Source organism: Pithys albifrons, chromosome 4 (genome assembly GCF_047495875.1).
Source record: "Pithys albifrons albifrons isolate INPA30051 chromosome 4, PitAlb_v1, whole genome shotgun sequence".
NCBI classification, from domain to species: Eukaryota; Metazoa; Chordata; class Aves; order Passeriformes; family Thamnophilidae; genus Pithys; species Pithys albifrons.
Genome location: NC_092461.1, coordinates 65,354,313 through 65,373,401, shown reverse-complemented (window position 1 = coordinate 65,373,401; position 19,089 = coordinate 65,354,313).

Below are 19,089 nucleotides of genomic sequence, written 5' to 3'. Positions count from 1 at the left end.
CAACTGTCATTGATCAGCTGAAGTGGCGAAGGTCAATTTTGTGAGTCCAAAGAATGTAGTTCTTCTGATGATCCATCAAGGGATCAGCATGTTTCTGCTTCTTTATTACAAAAATATCTTATGAAAATGCACAGAAGTTTCCAGTTAAAAGAAAGCCACTGTTAGAGTCAAGCATTCAGGAACTAATTGCATGTGTGACCTTAGTTTTTTTCCACTGCAGTATTCGTATTTTTGAAGGCTTTGTTAATATTTCCTGCTTTACCCCATGCCTCTTTTATTCTAATAGCATGAGCCTTGTTCTTGGATTGAATCAGGTTTAGTATAAAGTGGGTTCATCACACTGTTGCAGGCTTTGAAATCTTGGAAAATGAGACAGGATTGTGAGAGAAGGAGGTGATCACATTTAGAGAGCTGTGACAGTTCTTACACTGTTCCAGGATTCTTAGCAAATCTACAAATAGAAGAGTTTGATTGCTGATGGTGTTAGTCATGTTGCGACCGATTTTTCTGACTGCTGACTGCCGAGAGTTTAGTATGTGCAGCTGAAATTAAAAGGAATTTCATGTGCATATAAAGTACTGTAAAAATAGTATATAACATTGTAAAATCAGCTGTGGAGTGCTGTATTAGTTAATGGACTTGTGAAACTTCTAGCCTTCCGCGTCCTTATGCACAAGTTCTTTTCCTCCAGAAAGAAAAGGAATGGTGCTTAATATCTTCAATAAATGTAGAAATACCTTTTTTGGTCTGACTTTTCAGTACGGTGAAGCTGTTGTAATGGCTACTTGCTAACTTGCTAATGGAGGAGTCAGTGGAACCCCTTTTCTGTTTCTGGTGCCACCTCCTTTGTGCCAGCATTTGTTTTCCTGCGTTCCAAACTGAGCCAGTTCAAGCTGTTTTCTGCTGGTTTAATGTTTGGCCAGTTGTCTGTGAGGTTAGATGTGTAGAAGGGAGATGGTGGGACGGTAAGGAAGGAGGCTTGTCCTTTCAGAAGCAGGTACCCACTGTTGAATAGGTTTAGCTGCACGGAACTGCATACCTGTGGGTTGATATGCCAGAGATGCAGCAGTGTTTAAAACTGGGAAAGGCTCTCCAAGGAAAAAAAAATCCAATTCTGTTTTCAGTGTAAAATTTTGATAGTGTACAAGTCAGATAGGATATTATCACACACATTTAGTGATACCAGGAGGAGGGAGGAAATTCTAAGTATTTTCCATTTTGACTACTTGCTTTGCTTTGACGCAACAAACCTGAGAATTCTCATAGAAAGTTACTGCTGAAAGGCTTGTCCTACCAACACAAGTGGGACAAACTACAGTTGTATGAGCTTTGCTGACATTTGAGCATCTCCTGACTTGGTAACATCAGCATCTTTAATGTAGGTTTTTTGGCATTTGACAACAAATAATTTCTGTCAGCTGAATGTGCACGTTGCTGGCTTAAAGAAACATTATCACTGCTTTATTCTGAGGACTTAGATTGGGAAAAACTCAATATTCACAACTAGACCAATTTTACTTCTTGATGTATTTTGCTATTCTAGGCTTAATTTATTAAATACTTGCTTCTCTACATTCTGTTTTCCCTTTTTTTTTTTTTGATACTCTGGCAGTTTCATAGCTGTGTCTGCAAAATTTAGATGCAAAAGCCCCTTGCCAAAATTATTCTTACTGCAGAAAAATCTGTGGCACCAAACAAAAGACAATGTTGCGGTTAAGTGCAAATACTGCACTTAGAAAGAAGCATCTTAAATTTTTTCACGGTTTAATCCAAGTTCTATTTTTAAGGTTTTTTTCTGTTTCGTAGGGGAACTTGCACACTTGAAATATATTCACAAAATCACAGAATGGGTAAGGTTGGAAGTGAGGTAATTTGGTCCAACCTTCCTGCTCAAGCAGGGTCATCCTAGCAAATTCCTAAAATATCAGTGCATTTTTCATTGCTGAAATTGAGTTGAAGCAACAATGTTTTGAATTCTGTAAGTAGCAGTTACCTTAATTTTTCAAGATTATTGGTGACTCTCTCACTGGAAATATGTTTACATACTCAGCTGTTTCTAGTGCAGTGAAAATCCAGTGGAAACGGTCTGAATTTTCTCCAGCACTGTTTTTTAAATTAATAATTCTGGGCATTAAAATACTGATCACCCTATAGGAATGGATTTTATTGTATTTTCAAAGCCATTTGTACTAATTTTTCTTACCACTTTATTAAGGAAATACACAAAGATTTTCAGTGTCTTGTTTATCCTTTTGCTGAGTTAAGATCCATATATTTTAATGAGAAATCAAGAGGGATTAAAGGAACAGTTCTTTTCCATTTAAGTGCAGCAAAACTCGATTTAAATTTTGTGGAGGGTTTTTTTTGTGTGTACCGTTTAAAGTATGGTAACTGAAATGAGAATTCTTTTGGCATGAGAGTCGACCATTTGATCTTATTAAATATGCTTGAAAGTTTCCACAAATGCAACCTGTTCACATCTTAATTTGTTCTATTTTCAGCCTGACACATCCAGTGTAGTTTAGCATGGGAGAAGAAAGAATTTCTCTACAGATCATAGGAATTTCAAGTAAATTAGTTTAGCCTCATATAAAAATATTAGTGTACAGCGGGCATGTTTTCCTCAAAACATATGTTCTATATGGTCTGTTCTACTTTATGTATTTTAATAAATTGCATTTTAATATGATGAATATGAACCTTTCAATTCACAATTTTAAATTTCTGTCCAATCCAGGGTTCATCAGTATTTCTTTTCTCATAATAATTCTGAAGCATTCTTAGTAATCATACTGTCAGTGTCCAGGGATCCTAATCCAAATATTAATAATAAAACTTGCTGCTTGTTAATATAAGGGGATGCATAATGTTTGTGTTATCTGTTCTTTTCTGACCTTGTTCCTCCCCACAAGTGAAAATGAAACAAACAGAAATCAATGACCAGCTGGACGTCTTCTCCAATCAATTTCAGTACGTATTTCCATACATTCTGCCACACTGCAAGCAGAATGCAGATGGGTGGGTCTTCAGCTATCTTCCTGCAGAAACCTGTTCTTAATCCAACATTCAAGAGACAGTGAATTTCTTACTCACATCTAAGCATTCCTTTCCATTTCCCTACCTTTTCTGGGAAAACTCCACTGTTACGTCTCTTCGCTGTATACTTCGGATGCCCATTAGGGAAGCCTGGCTTTTGATGCTGTTTTCACAATCTACAGAAAAGTTCCTGACTTAACTTATTTACCTCTCTGGAAAGAGGAAATCTTTTGAGTTTAGCTTGTCTGTCTTAGCTTGTTTGCCACAATGTAAATAGAGAAATACTTCTTTTATAACTGGATAAATTCTGTCCCCCATGTGGTGTATACCATTTTTTAAAGTTAAGTGCAGCATTTTTCGTTCGGAAGGTGGAAAAGGGCAGTATTTCATTGAAATTTTCAAGGGCATATAGTAATAAAAATACAAGTCGACTTTTAAGTGTTCTGAATTTTAGTGGTGGTGATAACCAAAGTGTTAACAGTGAGAGTTTATAAGCTGTTTGCATATCCTGTGTGCATTTGCACTTGTCATCTTAATATTGAATTAACTTCCTTTGCCTGTAAAATTAGTTTGTAACATTTGAGAAATTTTTTTTGTTGCTGTTGCTTTGAATTTCATCCACTCAGAGATACCATAACTTTTCATCTGCCTGCACAAGTTTACGTGCATCTTGAGAATGAAGTGGATGTTCATGTAAAATGAAACAAGATACTCTAGATTGATGACTGTATTTTAAATTGAGCTTATGGACTTTGAAATGAACAAGCTGTCTTGATTTGTGCCCTCTTATGTGAAGCATTACACTTTAATCTTGAAATCTGAATTTATGCATCCTTTCCTGTTCTGCAAACATCTGAAAGAACCTCAGATGTCAAAAAAGAAATCCTCACTTTATGCTTAGTCCAGGAATAAGAATTTCTAAACTAAGCATTTGAGCAAGCTAAATGGAGGCTTAACTTTAGTTTGAGCTAAGCTATTACATTTGAGCAAAGGGGTGAGATTAAAGTTTGTGGGTCATTCATTATCTACTGTAATCGTATATCTACTGTTAAAAAAAAAAAGCTGAAATTTTATTTTGCAAGCATTAATATATGCAGCTGCTGTTCAGTATTACCCAAGAATCTTACCAGTATTTTTATGAGTTTGGATTAGCAGCTTTGTAAAATAGAGGATGAAAGGACTGAGATCTCTTTTTCCAGAAATAAAGAATTGTTAAATTGGTTAAAATTCAGATGTTTGTGATGTACAACTGGAATACATTGGATGTTAAATCTATCCCTTGTCTGCTAGTTACCTGGAAAATATTGCAACTAAATTCTTACCGTATTTTTTTTTAATTTAAATTGACCGCCAATTTGTTTTAATTTGTTTTTAGCTGCTTAACTGGTTTGCAGCTTAGTTCTCATGAGATGCTTCACTGGGTCTTGTGAGTGTGGTGCTTCATCAGAAAATGTGTAAAACTGTATTTAATTTCTTCAAGTTAATGTGATGTAATTGCTATTAACTTGATCTGTATTCCATTCAATTTCATATTTGATGATAATGCTTGGTCTTTCAGTTGCATTGATCTTTAATTTCAAGAATACCACATGCAGAACAATTCAGAGAATTTTTTTAGTTACTGAAATCTATGCTTATTTTAAATGTTAATAAATAGCTATCATTATCTGCTCTTTGGGTTGCTGGTGAGTATTGATGATTTTTTTTTGAAAACTGAAAGTGAAAGGTGGAGACAGGAATACTTGTCCTGGGAAGCAGATGAAATGCTGGAACACTGAAGAGAACTCACAGCTGTATGAGAGAAAGGATGTTAAACAGCCAAGAGAGTGTTGTGAAGTTGGGTCTTCACTCACAATTCAGTGTAGCTTTTCAGATGCTGGAAGAATCTTTTGAGCAAAGAATTAAGTATATTCACATAGTCCAGTTGAACTCCTAATTTGGTCTATGTGGGGTTGTTTGTTTTGGGGCTTTTCCCCCATTTATCTCATATCTCTCTTCTGTTTATCATGTAACATGATTTTGCTCTTGGCCTGACATCAGTTTGCAGTCTTTAGGATTAGCTTGCTTTCCATGAAAATGTTCCACATTTCACCCTTTCTTTAAATTAGTAGATGTTGCAAGGCTTTGAAGGTTGTGTTCAGTGTGTAGACTGTTCCCCTGCACCACGTTATCATTGCTGTTCACTAGACTTACTCAGTTGATCCCATATTCAGTGTTTTTTCTATTGTTACTTAATGTTGCTCATCTGAAGAAGTTACTCAGTTAATAGTTTATGAGAATAACACTTAATCTTTGGAGTAGGCTATACTGATGAGTTGCATCTTTTTTTCTTATACTGATTAAATGACAAGTCAATGAAATACGATTGTTTTACATTAGATTAAAAAAATACTGAAATGTTCCCATGCAGGCTATGTTTTTAAGACTTCACAGCTTAACTTCCTTGCAAGTTCTTGGTAGTTTTCTCTGTGCCAGACCCATCTTAGTGATGTTCAAATCTTCTTAGGTGGACTGAAAAAGTTTCTGTTGAACAGCTTTTTTTGACAGCATTACACCATGATGGAGTATCTATCTCACTTAGTGTCTTTCTTTATATCTAAGAGTAAGATTGTGACTGAGGAACTTGAATCTCAACCAGTGAATCTGCCTGCTTTCTCTGCAACAGAAAATTCACTTGAAAGGGCACCTTGACTTTCTGCCCTTTTTTTCTTTTCATGTTTTTCTCCCATTCCTTGCAATTCAATGAATCATACCTGTGGCATGTAAAAAAACAATGAGCTCTTGATTTGTTTGCTTTAAACAAGAGGGAGGGGTAATGGGAAATCTTTCAAGAAAATAAGAAACGGATTGAATTGTGTGGTGTTTCCAACTGCAGGGAGCAAATGCACCAACAAAGCCTAAGGTAAAAGGGAATTGATGAAATGCTGTCCAGACATTCTGTTTTGCTATCATTTGTATGTTGGTTCAGTGTGTAGCTAAGTTTCTGTTAGGCTTTTTGGGTATTTCACTTGCTAGTTGGAGTCTTTTCAGAATTGAAGCAGTTTGCTGATATTAAGCCTAGAGTTCTAATGATTACTAAGAATAAAAAGCTAGGTTTTTTTTTTCAGTTGGGAGACATTCAAAGTTTCAAATTTTATTTTCTTTTTAAAGGTGGGAGGTACTTCTCCTTCCCTCCCCTTCCATCTTCAAATCCCACAGAATGAACTAACAGGAGTGCTGGATAAAGTTTGTGTGATGCAGACAGTTGAACAATTAGTTGTGAAGTTTGTGGTCTTGAAGGCCAATCTACCAGCCCACAAAGGAGTGCACTAAGAGCAGTCTCATTCTGAGACACTGCTGCTTGGGCGACCCTGGGTGATAATGCAGCTCACTTTTCAAGATGAGCCTGTGAAAAGAGTCTTGAAATAGGTTATGACTATGTCAGATCTCTGATGAAATGAGTTGCTGGTTTCTATAATTGTTCTCAAAAGTTAAGGTAACAGGCACAGGCTTGCTCGAGACCCCAAGTGAGACCATCCCTGCTGCAGAGTATTTTCCTTTCCTGAGCGATGGAAGCAAAAACCTCCTTCTGAGTACAGATTGGCAATTAAACGTTTAATGAAGCACTGGGATAATGGTGTGATGAGGTGCATAGGACAGAATAGCTACGTACTGTGCTGTGCTTATAAGTCATTCAGTGTGATAAGTGTTGCTTAAATAAGCTAGCTATTTTTTCTTAAATTCTGGCATCAAAATACTATTGGAGAAAGAGGAATTGTTACTCATTTGACAGGTAAAATATCTTGAATGTGATATTTAAAATGCTTGTTTTTGCAAACATTATACACAAAGTTCTCCTCTTTGTATTTTTAGAGAAGCAGATCTTCAACTACAATGTACAAATGTAATGCAGTAATTCTTACATTTATACCTAGTCAACAATCAGCAGGCATACACTCATCTATATTTGACTGATAATGTAATATGCCTATTATAATAAATCACATTTTCTACAGGAGAGTTGGAGGACACAGAAAGGGTAAGACATTTGTACTAGACTCTTCACAAATGGATATCCTTGAATTTAAAAGCTTCTAATTAAGACAGACTGAGGAAACAGGAATAGTTGAAGGAAGAATGTGCTTTCAGCAAATACTTTTTATTTGTCTCTCTGTGTGTGTGTAGTGGGAAAAGAGTTAAGTAGATGTCAGTAGTGGTGGTGGGATACTTGGAAACTTTACGGAAAGGACCATGAGGGTAGAGGAGTATTAGGGACTGGAAAAGGCCTCAGGGTGGCAGGTACAGGGAGAACAACGGATAGAGAAGGTGTAGAAGTGGATGCAGAGGGATCTTAAAATAAACTTGTTGATAGTAATTAGGCCAGGCGTGATCTGAGAGAAAGGAACTGTAGCACAAGTATTCCATTGCACTGGTAGGAGGGAAGAGTTGAACATATGGGATCCTGCTCCCAGGATAGCTGTGGTTCTTTGCTGGTTGCAGCTTTCCACAGAAAGGTAAGATGACCTTGAATCACATCTGCCTGAGGAGGGGAGTCAAGAGGGAAACATCCAGGTTGGTAAGTAATTTGCCCACTAATCTGCTAACAAGATTTAAAGAAGGATGAGCTCTGTGCAGATTTCATAGACAAGAATTGCTGAATCTGAAGGGAGACGATAGCTCTGAGTGCAAAATCTGTGAAAATTTTCGTGAGAGTTTTAAAAGTTTGAGCCTTTCCCTGTCATCTGGCTCACATCACTAGTAATAAAAGGCTCATTGTTGACTGAATTGGATTCAATTTTATGAGTCTCCTTACAATCTGTATGGAATGCTCTGATATTGCAAAAGTTTTGGGGACATGTTCTTTTCAAATACAAGGCTTCACATACATGATGAGCCCAAAGTCCTTGGTCAGTAATGACTAACACCCAATAGAGATCAAATTAAAATCCTATGGTAATGTAAACACAAAAAAAGCCGGTGTAGAAGTCTTAGTGCACTGACTAAAGAAATGCATCAAAATGTTGCATGCAAAAAAGATATATTAAATTGTACAATGTTTGTTTTTTCATTATTCTTTCTAAATCTAATTATGTTAAACATTTTCTTGTGGCTTAGTATTCATAACATTGTGCTCAAAAAGAGATTCTAAGAACAAATACATGAAATGTAAATAAAACTGAAATTTTTTTTGCCTCAACTGTGTTCTAGAAAGTATGAAAAGAGACTTCAGTGCTAAGTTTTAAGAAGTTCAACAAGTTTGTTGCAAAAATATTTTGAAACTTTAACTCAGCCCTTATTGCAGGGTTCTTTTTTACAATGAATAAGAATGGATATGACAGGCAGAGCAAAAGTCTGACTAATATGTTATCCTGCCTCTAACCACAACCAACTGATAACACTAGAAGAGCAGCGTAAGAGCAAGGAAAGCAGAACCTGCCTCTGACATGCTCACCCAGCCTCCAGCTAGCTGAAACTTTATAAATCAAGACCCTTTCTGGATTTTTACTTCATTGAACTATTCAAGTTGCTTTATGATTTGCAGATTACATAAATAGTTCAATGCAACTCAAATAGACTCAGAAAACCTTTAAGGAAAATTCTGTAGCAAAACATTTTAAAAAAATTGTTACATCATCTGCAGTAGCAATATGACTCACCTGACAGCCAAAAAATTAAAGTCCGTTGAGATCTCTCTCAAAAGGACAAACTTACACATGGCTTTTCTCTGCTAAAAAGAAACTTTAACCAAACATGGAAAATTATCAAGATGATAAATGGAATATTCTACAGGCAAAATGGCCACTTACATTGCAAAACTAAATGTCTACTTCACATGACAGAAATGTGTTTGGAAAGTTTCTGTTGTTAGGTGTGTCTAGTAGGGCTACCCACACACTTTTCACACTCCCCCTGTATAAATAGAATCATAGAATCGATTGGGTTGGAAAAGACCTCCAAGATCATCGAGTCCAACCCTTGGTCCAACCCTAGTCCATTTACTAGATCATGGCACCCAGCGCCACGTCCAATCTGTGTTTAAAAATCTCTAGGGATGGTGAATCCACCACCTCTCTGGGCAGCCCATTCCAATGCCTGGTTACTCTCTCTGTAAATTTTTTTCTGATATCCAACTTAAATTTCCCCTGGCAGAGCTTAAGCCCGTGCCCCCTTGCTGAGTGCCTGGGAGAAGAGACCAGCCCCCACCTGGCTATAACTACCCTTCAGGTAGTTATAGACAGTGATGAGGTCACCTCTGAGTCTCCTCTTCTCCAGGCTGAACAACCCCAGCTCCCTCAGCCTCTCCCCATAGGGCTTGTGCTCCAGTCCCTTCACCAGCCTTGTTGCTCTTCTCTGGACTCCAGCACCTCAATATCCTTTCTGAACTGAGGGGCCCAGAACTGAACACAGTACTCAAGGTGTGGCCTCACCAGCACAGAGTACAGGGGAAGGATCACTTCCCTGGTCCCTTCAGACCTCCAGGAATTAGTTACCTTTGGAGGGCATTTGGTCAAAGTTTTCATCTTTATATGTGTTTGGTATTCCAGGGGAAGCATACTAAAGCAACCTACAGGAGAACTAAATATAGGAGTTAGATGGGGGCAGGTGCTGCACTCCCACTGAATAAAGTGCTTCTGTCCCTGTAGAAAGACAAAATGTACTTGATGTTTGCTTAGTTACTGGTTTGGGTTTGTTCTTCCCTGTTGATTTTTTTTCCCTCATGCTCTTGTTGGGGCCTATGGGAATTAGCACAGGAAAACCTGTTCCCTGGTGAAAGTTGGATCCTTTCCTTTTAGCTGAAATGTAATTACTTGAGAAAGTACTTTCTGGAGTAAAGAAAAGGTGCATAGGAATCCAGGTTTTTATTCCAGGAGCTTCTGTTCTCAGAGCAGGGGTGAGATGCTGCTGGATATTACCTCTTACATTCTCCAGATTTTAACATGAGTGTTCAGCCTTCTTTACAGAGGTAGAGGCCTTTTGTAAGAGATTGAATTTCAAGTTTCATCTACACAGAACTCAGATTATTCTAATGCTGGTATAAATGTGTCTTTACCCAAGTGAGTTTATTATTTGTTAAAGAGTGACAGCTGGGATGGAAAAAGTCCTTTTATACATAGTGGTCATAGGTTGTTACGTGTCCAAGGGCTCAACTAGTTGCCAGCTGTGTCGTGCGCAGCAAACTGTTTGCTGCCTGTGTACCCACCTCTGCAGCACAGTTTTGCTACTTGGATTACTCTCAACCAGACTTAACCACCTCCACAGCACCTCTGGACTGCTGCAGGCTTCTGTCTCACAGCTGGATCACATCTGGGGAGTTCAGAGAAGGATCAGCTCAAATCCACTGGGTGAGCAAACAAAAGGACATCTGAATACAGCAGGTGCATCTGCAATTGGGTGAAATGAGATTTGGCTTAATTAATTGATTAAAAAAAGGAAGGGGGACAGGGGTTTGGTGCCTCAGACTTTCTGTGCAACAACAAACATCCTTTAATCTTCATGCCTTGGTTTCATGTCAGTAATGCAGGCTCTCCCTGACCTAGCAGAGGTTAGAGAATAAATTGAGTATGCAAATACTGTTAAGGTAACTTTCACAAACTTCTTTCGTTTCAGGCTTTCTGACACTTAGTTGATCCCAAGTCAGGATAATTATTCCAGCTCTGTAGGCAGAGTCTGGAATAGATGCAAGAGGAGCTTTGGGAGGCTGCGTTCTCTCTTCTGTCTAAAAAAGCACAGAGAATGGGCTTTGATCACTGCTCACATTAACTAATTGTATTCCTCTTCTACCCCCTTGCTTTACAGCACCAGATATCTTGAAGTGGCAGGTCTAAGTGTGCCAAGTGGGTTTTTTGGCTTTGTAATATCAGCAATTCTTGTATGAAAATTGCTCCTTCCAAGTCTGCCAGTCAGAAAAGTAATACCAGTAATGCTAGTAAACCAGAAAGCATGCAGCAGTTGGGCTGATCTCGAGAAACCAAAGATGCAACTTCTTACAAACATGAGAGTAAAAAGGTTTAATCTGGAGGGTGTGTAATGCGCAGGTCACTCTATTATAATTGTGTATTTGATACCACAGGGTTACTTACAAGGAATCGTGCTTTAATGTTTTTTGGACATTCTACTTAGCTTTTTCCACTGATACTTGTATATAGTATCTATCCCTAAGAAGTTGATCAAGTAGCTTGTACTTGCAATGTAGGTAAATAAAGCTAGTTTTACCATTCACTGGATATGGACTTTTATAGCAAAGAACCACGACGGTATGCTGAAGGATTTGGAAGATTTGATATATGGAGCTACTTTAATATTATTTGGGCAGATTACACTTGATTTTTCACCCTCTGCCCCGGATTAGGATGGTCTACCTCCAAGATGTTAGAAGTATTATCTATATTAAGAAGGGTAGAATTTAATGCATGAGCCTAGCCTAGTCAAACGAGAGTGCAAAGCCATTTCATGCTAAGAGATTGTTAGTAATAAATTAGTGCTTGTATCTCATGACAAAAAAATAAAATACTTGCTTCCTGTGGTGAATTAGCCTACCATCATAATAAAAAGGAAGGAGGAAAAAAACCCAACAAAAATCCAAACCAAAACCCAACAGTTGAAATCTAGTGGATGGTAAGGCTATGGAAAGAGTGGAAATGTGTTAGGTTTTAGTATGTTTCCTGGAGGAAGGTGACTGGGATAGATGCAATGGGTATGATCTTTAGGCAAAATTAGGCTGTAGCTTTCTGATACCTCAGCAGTCAGAGAGACTGTCTCCCACCAGTTTAAATGCATACTGAATGAAAGGTAAGTACAGTGACGAACAGCCAGCAATCTCAGCTTGCACCACCACATGAATGAGATGACTGCTGGCTATTTAAGCGAGTACATCTGTGTCTGGTTTAGACAGGGCACCACAAATGCACCAAGAACTCTGATGAGGAGACCCGGTAGAGGAGGGTTACTGCTAGTCCTGGGCATGATAGAAGACACTTAATTTAGAACAATGAGGCCATTGAACGCTGCAGTGTGCGAGGGATAAATATAGCTCCCAGGTTGGGAGGTATCGGGTTCAGAGTGGAAGGAAGACAGAAGCAATTGAGACAAATTCTGTGACTGTAGAAATACTCACTGCTGTTGTTCCATTAACCTCAGGCACCAAATCTACATTAAGGGAGCACTGAGGGACTGAGACAGTGGGTGCCTATTCTGGGCGGCCAGGGACAGGGGAGCACTGCTGGTGGTGGATGTCACTCTGACTGCCTCCCCCCTCACTCCCTGTGCCTGGGAGGTGGCTTTCACCAACTGTCGAAAGTGAAGTACTAAAGTATTTTGCTTTCCTCTCAAAACTACACCTATGTGTTTTGACTGAGCACTGCAGATTTTTATTATCTTCCCATTTTGTACATTTCTAGGAATAACTTGCATCCTCTAGAGTTCTTTATTCTTTAGGTGTGGGACGGCATATCCTGGGGTCTGGTTCTGCTTCTTTTGAGGGACTTGTTGACTTCTGTGGCATGGAGTTAGATCGCTGATGGAGCACTTGTTGCTAAGCTTCCTACCAGGATGCCAAGAGTCAGACAAGTCCTTTGTCACCTGTGTGGCAAGACACCCTGACATTCCTGCTTTGCTACTCACCTGTGCCAGGTAATGTCCACTATCTGTCTCCTGGGCCTGGCAAAGAGCAATGCAAAATGCTTGCCAGAGGCAGTACAGTATTCCAGTTGGTTAATGGGTTGTGGAGTCTGATTTAGGAGAAACATCCTCTCTCTAGGACTGTTCCTTAGCTCTGAAATTTTTTTTACAATTGTTTTGTTACAGATAGAGTTGCTTCATGCGGAGTAGTCTGGCTTTGTTAGAGACACAGTCCATATCTCTGCAGTTGAATCCAGCTTGACCCCAAAGCTGATGACAAAGATGATAAACCACTCATAAACCTTTTTCCATGATGCTACATGTAGCTGTTGTACAAACATGAAGGGATGCTACTATTCCAGCATTGATAAGCTGACATTGAATTGCAGTTTGAGGAATTTGCTTTTGAATAAAGGTGTCTTTGACTCTTTAGAGCTGGTACACTGTATGATGTGTGAAAATACCACATATTCGCTGACCAGGGAAGGAAAAAATGGCTTTTAAAACATTTACAAATATAATGAAACTTCCAAGACATGACAGCAGAGGGAGCCATTGAGATTTGCTTGGTTTGCTTCTATTTTGAAAGGAAAAAACCCCTAGAACTTCAAGTTATAGAGCACTTTCCCCCTTCACCTTTAAATGAATTAGTATTTTGGGGGGAAAAGAAATCCATATTAGTTCAATACATTTTACACTACTGTCACTTGAGGTATTGAGATGCTCCAGATATTTGATGCTATTAGCATTCTGGGCAGCTTCCTAAATAAATTCAGGGGACACAACTTTGTGCAGCAAGCAATAGCATTAGTGTGTCAAATGGAGGCAGTCTCCATTGGAATGTGCAGTATTGTTTATTAAAATCTACATGATAAATCTGTGTTATTTTTAACCTGTATTTATTACTGGCCTCATTTTTTTATATCTACTAATATATCTTTTCTACTGTTGTATGTATACTTTGGTCTGTACAATCCCATGTATTTGCACAGTGCCTGAAGCTGTGTGGGCTTTGCAAGAATGTTGACAGTAGTTTCCAAAGCAAGCTATGCGTGCACAAAATGTGTTTCCATATTTTCAAGTGTCTTGTTAACAGATAGACTGTGGCAATTGGCTAAGAAGAAAAAGGAGTTTAAATTCTATTATTGACTCTTTCTATTACTTGCTAGAAACCACAACAAAGAAATGATAGCTCATAGTTCTACACACTGTCTCCAGAAACACTGAGGCATGTGGTCCTGGTATCAAACATTGTGGCATAAACTGTGGTGTGGGAGGAGAAAGTGGAGGTGGAAAGATTAAGTTAGCTGCCTACAGCAGATCAATGGCAGTTGAGATTTTACTCCAGGCATTATTGTTGCTGTAAGCTACTGCCAGGTGATAACACTTGTATTAGTACCACTATTGAGAACACTTACGCATTTAGTTTGTATCAGGACTCTGCTATCATGCAATGCCCATTATCTAGTTTTGAACAGCCGTAGTAAAGGTTTCATGTACACTCTTAATGATGACTCCCACTTAGTTACATCCTCTTATACTGTGGATCTGAGACTTTTCAGATCACCTGGGAGTGATTTCTTCCAAATGGTAAATGGATAGTCATAAGATCATGAAGTTGTCTGTGCTCAGCTGTATCGTTTTATATTTGAAAGAAGGAGAACAGGAGATTTCTGGATATAGTGAGAATAGGATTTATAGAAGGTGATGGGGGAAGACACCAAAATGGTTTTCAGTTGTAAATAATAAGCAATTGTGCTGGTTTAAAGGTGAACCAGCAGGGGAAATGAACTCACCACGAGAGAGATTATAAGTCAGACCTAAAATTTAATAATAATATTACAATAGCAACACTGACACACAAGGGAAATTGCTTTCAACTCACAAAACCCCAGCAGTATAACCCAGTGTCCTGGGGCACAAACCCAAGGGGGTTTGTTTGCCCTTGTGCTGAGACCCCTGTGGTTCCCCCAAGTCCAGAGCAAAAGGAAAAGAAAAACCTGTTGGTGCAGGCGAGGGCTGTGGTCTGGGCGAGAGCGGGGATCTCCTCCTGTCAAGGTCCTGCTGCTGCTCTGGATCTGACGAGAGGTTCCCGAGTTCTTCTTACCCACCCCTTATGTACCCTCAGGGAGCTCTCAGTCCCTCCCCCTGGGCGGGGACTCACACAATGGGTGATTAACTCTGGGAGCCAGGGGGTGTTGAGCTGTTGATGGCCCATTAGCAGCTCCGCCCCCCTCAGGCTGGGTGTGAAGTGATAATGGCTCCCTGGGCAGCTGCTGGTAATGGCCCATTGTCCTTGGGGAATGAATAGAGGGGGTAGAAAACACAGCTTTGATTACCCCCACACAGGGTTAGCTGGTCCCTCCTGCTGAACTAGGACAGCAATATAACTACACAATACCCATATCTGGTTGTGGTGGTGGCTCCCCAGACCCAAGAAAAGTGAACAAACAGATCAGTGTCCTATGGAACTGGTAGGACTGACAGTCTCCTTCATAAAAGACCTACATGGAGAAGCTGAGTGCTTGGTTTAATGCTGATGTCTGGTACATCTCATCTGAGAAGCCCAAATGTGATACTGTAAATTGTATTATCTGTTGTATTAAGTGTATCTAAATTAACTTCAGAAATTGCCAAGTAAAAATATTCTAAAGTGGACATTAGTCATGTACAGTCAAAATAATCCAGAAGTCCAGCTCTGACATCTCTGTTAATAAATGACTAGCTAAGGGAAGAAATTAATACTTGCCAACAGGATTCCAGTACAATTAATGTAAATGTGTACTGTTAGGTATGATCCTGCAATATTTCTGTACACACAAAAGATGATTGCTTTCTTTAAACAGAAATTATAGAAATTCTTCTTGCTTTGATGAATCTATTAGTCGTTTGTCTAAACAACAAAATGATGCTTCCAGGAGGAAATCTGTACAGGTACAGCTCTGTAAAGAAAACACATGCAATTAAAAGCAAGATTCTGAGCAAATACAGAGTCTTAGGTTACTATAAGTACTCACACTGACTTAAAAGCATAATCTTATGTTTTGACTTAATTTGGGTATTTTCTGTGAAACTGAATCAGAACATGGACTTGTTCTTGCTTTTGACTTTTCTAAAAGATTGAATTAATATCTAATATATTGAGACTTGGGCTTATCAAAATTTATTGCTGAACAGAATGAGTGTGCTCTTCATTTTTCTAAATCAATAACTGCCACAGCTCTAATTTGATGGGATTTTGCATTGAACAGATAGAAAGGAAGAGTAAGCTTATGGTCGTTTTAAAGACTTCCCCTTCTGAAATCTAATAGCAGAAATCTATCTGCCTTAACAGATTTTCCACCGTTGTTCATTCAAATGGATGCACCAAAGTCTGGGGATATTAGTCTTTAGGTTAAAGAAATAATTTTTTTAACTGCAGTTTAACTCCCTTTTGAATAAAAAATAAAATTTGCATTATGTATATTAATTGCATTTAAAATCCTGTTATACCAACTAAATCGCCAATTGAGATTATCAGTTTTACTTAAAGTATCATTTAATAGGTGTATTTTATTTTTCCAGAAGGCCACTGAGACTGTTTATGAATCATTACAGATATTCCTAAACTCCTTGATGTTTTTATTTTGAAAAATTTCCACTTCTAATAAAAATGAAGTTTGCATAAAAACTTTTTTTTAATCCTATTTAAATGTATGTTTATTGCATGAGAGAGTCCTTACAACTAAAACAATATTCACGCCACCCTTATGGTTTGATTTTCACTCTTGCTCCCACTCATTCATTGAAATTATCCATGGCCACATTACCATCTTCCTCTTAGAAGATTTATGGCCATCATTCATTGTTCGAATTTTTACAGTTGATTTGAAATAGCTCCTGAGATTAAAATCCAAAAATCTAATAACTTGAGGTTATATAAACTTGCAATTAATTTAAACATGTAGGTAAAAAAAAAAGAAATAAAAAATGAGGAGAGAAAAAATGGTTGAGGAATTTGGATTACTGTTTTTAACAACTCTTTGGTTAATATGCAGGTTTCCACTGTATAGTAGAATTAACTTTTCTTTTACTTCAATAGTTTTGTTGATATCATTCTTTTTTTTCTGCAAACTTATAATGACATTCTTAATTCCTAGACACAGCATCAACTGGAAACTGGGGCACTCTGGCACATCTGCCCATTGTAATTACTTTCTTGAGATTTTTTTAGTGACAGATTGACCTTCTTAAGTTCCAGCTGTCATATATTAATATACATGACAACATAGTATTTATTATATGCTATAATGACCTTCATCTTCCCATATATATTTGTCCTTTCTTAATGCTGTTCACATGTCTAGATAGTTCTCAGTTACCGCCACTAAAATTATGAAGTAAATGCTGAAATTCTGACACTTCTTGCAAATATAATGTCTGACCTTCATAGCTGTAGTCTGCCATTGGGGCCCAGAGATAAAACAACTCATCTTGTTGGCACTTTTATTCTTGTGGGCACATGTACACTCATGAGATCACCAGGCTGAAGTCACGCTGTGAACTTTAACAACTTAACTGCTTATTAGCAAAGCATTCAAAAGAAAAGGCACCCAAGTAAAACAACTTGTGACTGTATTTGGATTAATTTTACTTGGTGTCATGCATGGAAGTATCAGTCCACTCCAGAGTATGGTACCTTATGGACCCTTTTTGTGGTCTGTATACTGTGCTCACTTAGTGTGGATATTGAGTTTTTGGGCGCTTTGGCCCTTTGAGATAGTTCTTCATGCCTGAAACAGAAAGTTTCTCTGATGCCTTGAGACTTATGTTGCCCCTCAGAAAGGCTGATATCTCCCCTGTGCCAGTGATATCGAAGGTTGCTTATGCCTACAACTAAATTTCTCAGAGGTTATTCTTTAGGCCATGTAATCTTTTATATTCTTCAACTTTCATGTTATTAAACAAGGCTGAATGTTACTTCGGTTGCAGTTGCATGAAGTTTGGATCTGTTTACTTCTCCCAGAGTGTGCTATTAGTTCAGTATTAAAATATTTGCTCGTAACTCACTTTGTATTAATTTGATTCATTCTGTCCTCAAAGAATTATGAGGGCTTTTATGACCTTTTGGAGATACAAAAGTATGTGTAGAGTGAAATTCTGATCTAAGATTTTCCATTGGCCAAGCACAATGATACTTTTTGCCTTCAGAAATTTTTCTTTCTCTAATTAACTACAAATATTAGATCTAAACCAGTTACTGTTGCAGAGTTTATCATGAATCAGATGTTACTTATTGCTGTTATACTTGTTGCGATAGATGTCTCATGTAAGTTACTTGAAAAAGAATATGGCTGATATTCAGTCAGGATAGCTGCTTCCTAGATACTTCTCTTGAGACCTTCTGCTAGAATAGTGGAGCACTACTTTTTGAAAAGTGGGATAGAAGATCTGCTGTGAATTTCATTGCATTAAATACCAGGTTATGTAGCCTAATGGACAGAGTAGAAGCTGAAGTGTCAAGAGGTGCAGTTTGTAAATTAGATTTGCCATGACATTATTAATTCACTGTTTTAGGCCTTAGATTACCTGCTTCCTTAATGGGAATGGCAACACCTCACAGTTTGGGGAGTAAAATAATCCCTCTGAGAAGTTAGAAATAAAAAATAAACAAATAAGCCATACTTGTTCTGATGTTGATAAGGGAATTATAGAAAAGTATACTTAATCTAGATAAGCCTTGGTAGTGTTTATTACACTTTCAAAATACAGGATGTAGTTTTCTACTTGTTTTTCTATTAGATGTAGAGCTTAGGGACTCGAGTGGACAAGTGTGACACAGTATTTTTCATTACAACCAAAGGAGTCCCCCAAAGTTATAAGAAGAAAATGAACTTGTACAAAGGAGAGGAGCGGAAAACTATTCTAACATTTTCAAATTTATAATATCTGGAATATGGAAGATCTGTGAGTTCCAAAACATGTTATTTACCACACTCAAATTGGAGCTCATGGGAAATTCAGAGGATGCACTGCTTAAAATATTATTCAACAAAATGTTATAAAAAATAATTAAAGATTAAAAGTTAGTCACAAATAATCAGAAAAACAAGGCTTTCCCCCAAAGCATATCTTTAAATAATTAACTACACTCACGTTTGATGTTCACACTTAATTCAAATTCAGGAGAGATTCCAAATCCAAACTGAAAGAAAACACTTCTATTTTTCCTTTCTCATTTGCAAGATCTCTGCTCAATCCCATATTGCTTGTTTACTTCTCTATGATGCTCCATTTATCTAGTTATGTTCCATAACATACATGCCTTAATATTTTATCATGGAAGCTGGACTCCTGGGCAAAGAGAAGGCTCATCTCTTGAGACAGCCTAGATCATAGGCCAAAAAGCTAAGCTGTAGATATGCTTTCCGCTGACTTGAATGCGAATTAATACTTCAGATTTAATTTGGCACCAAA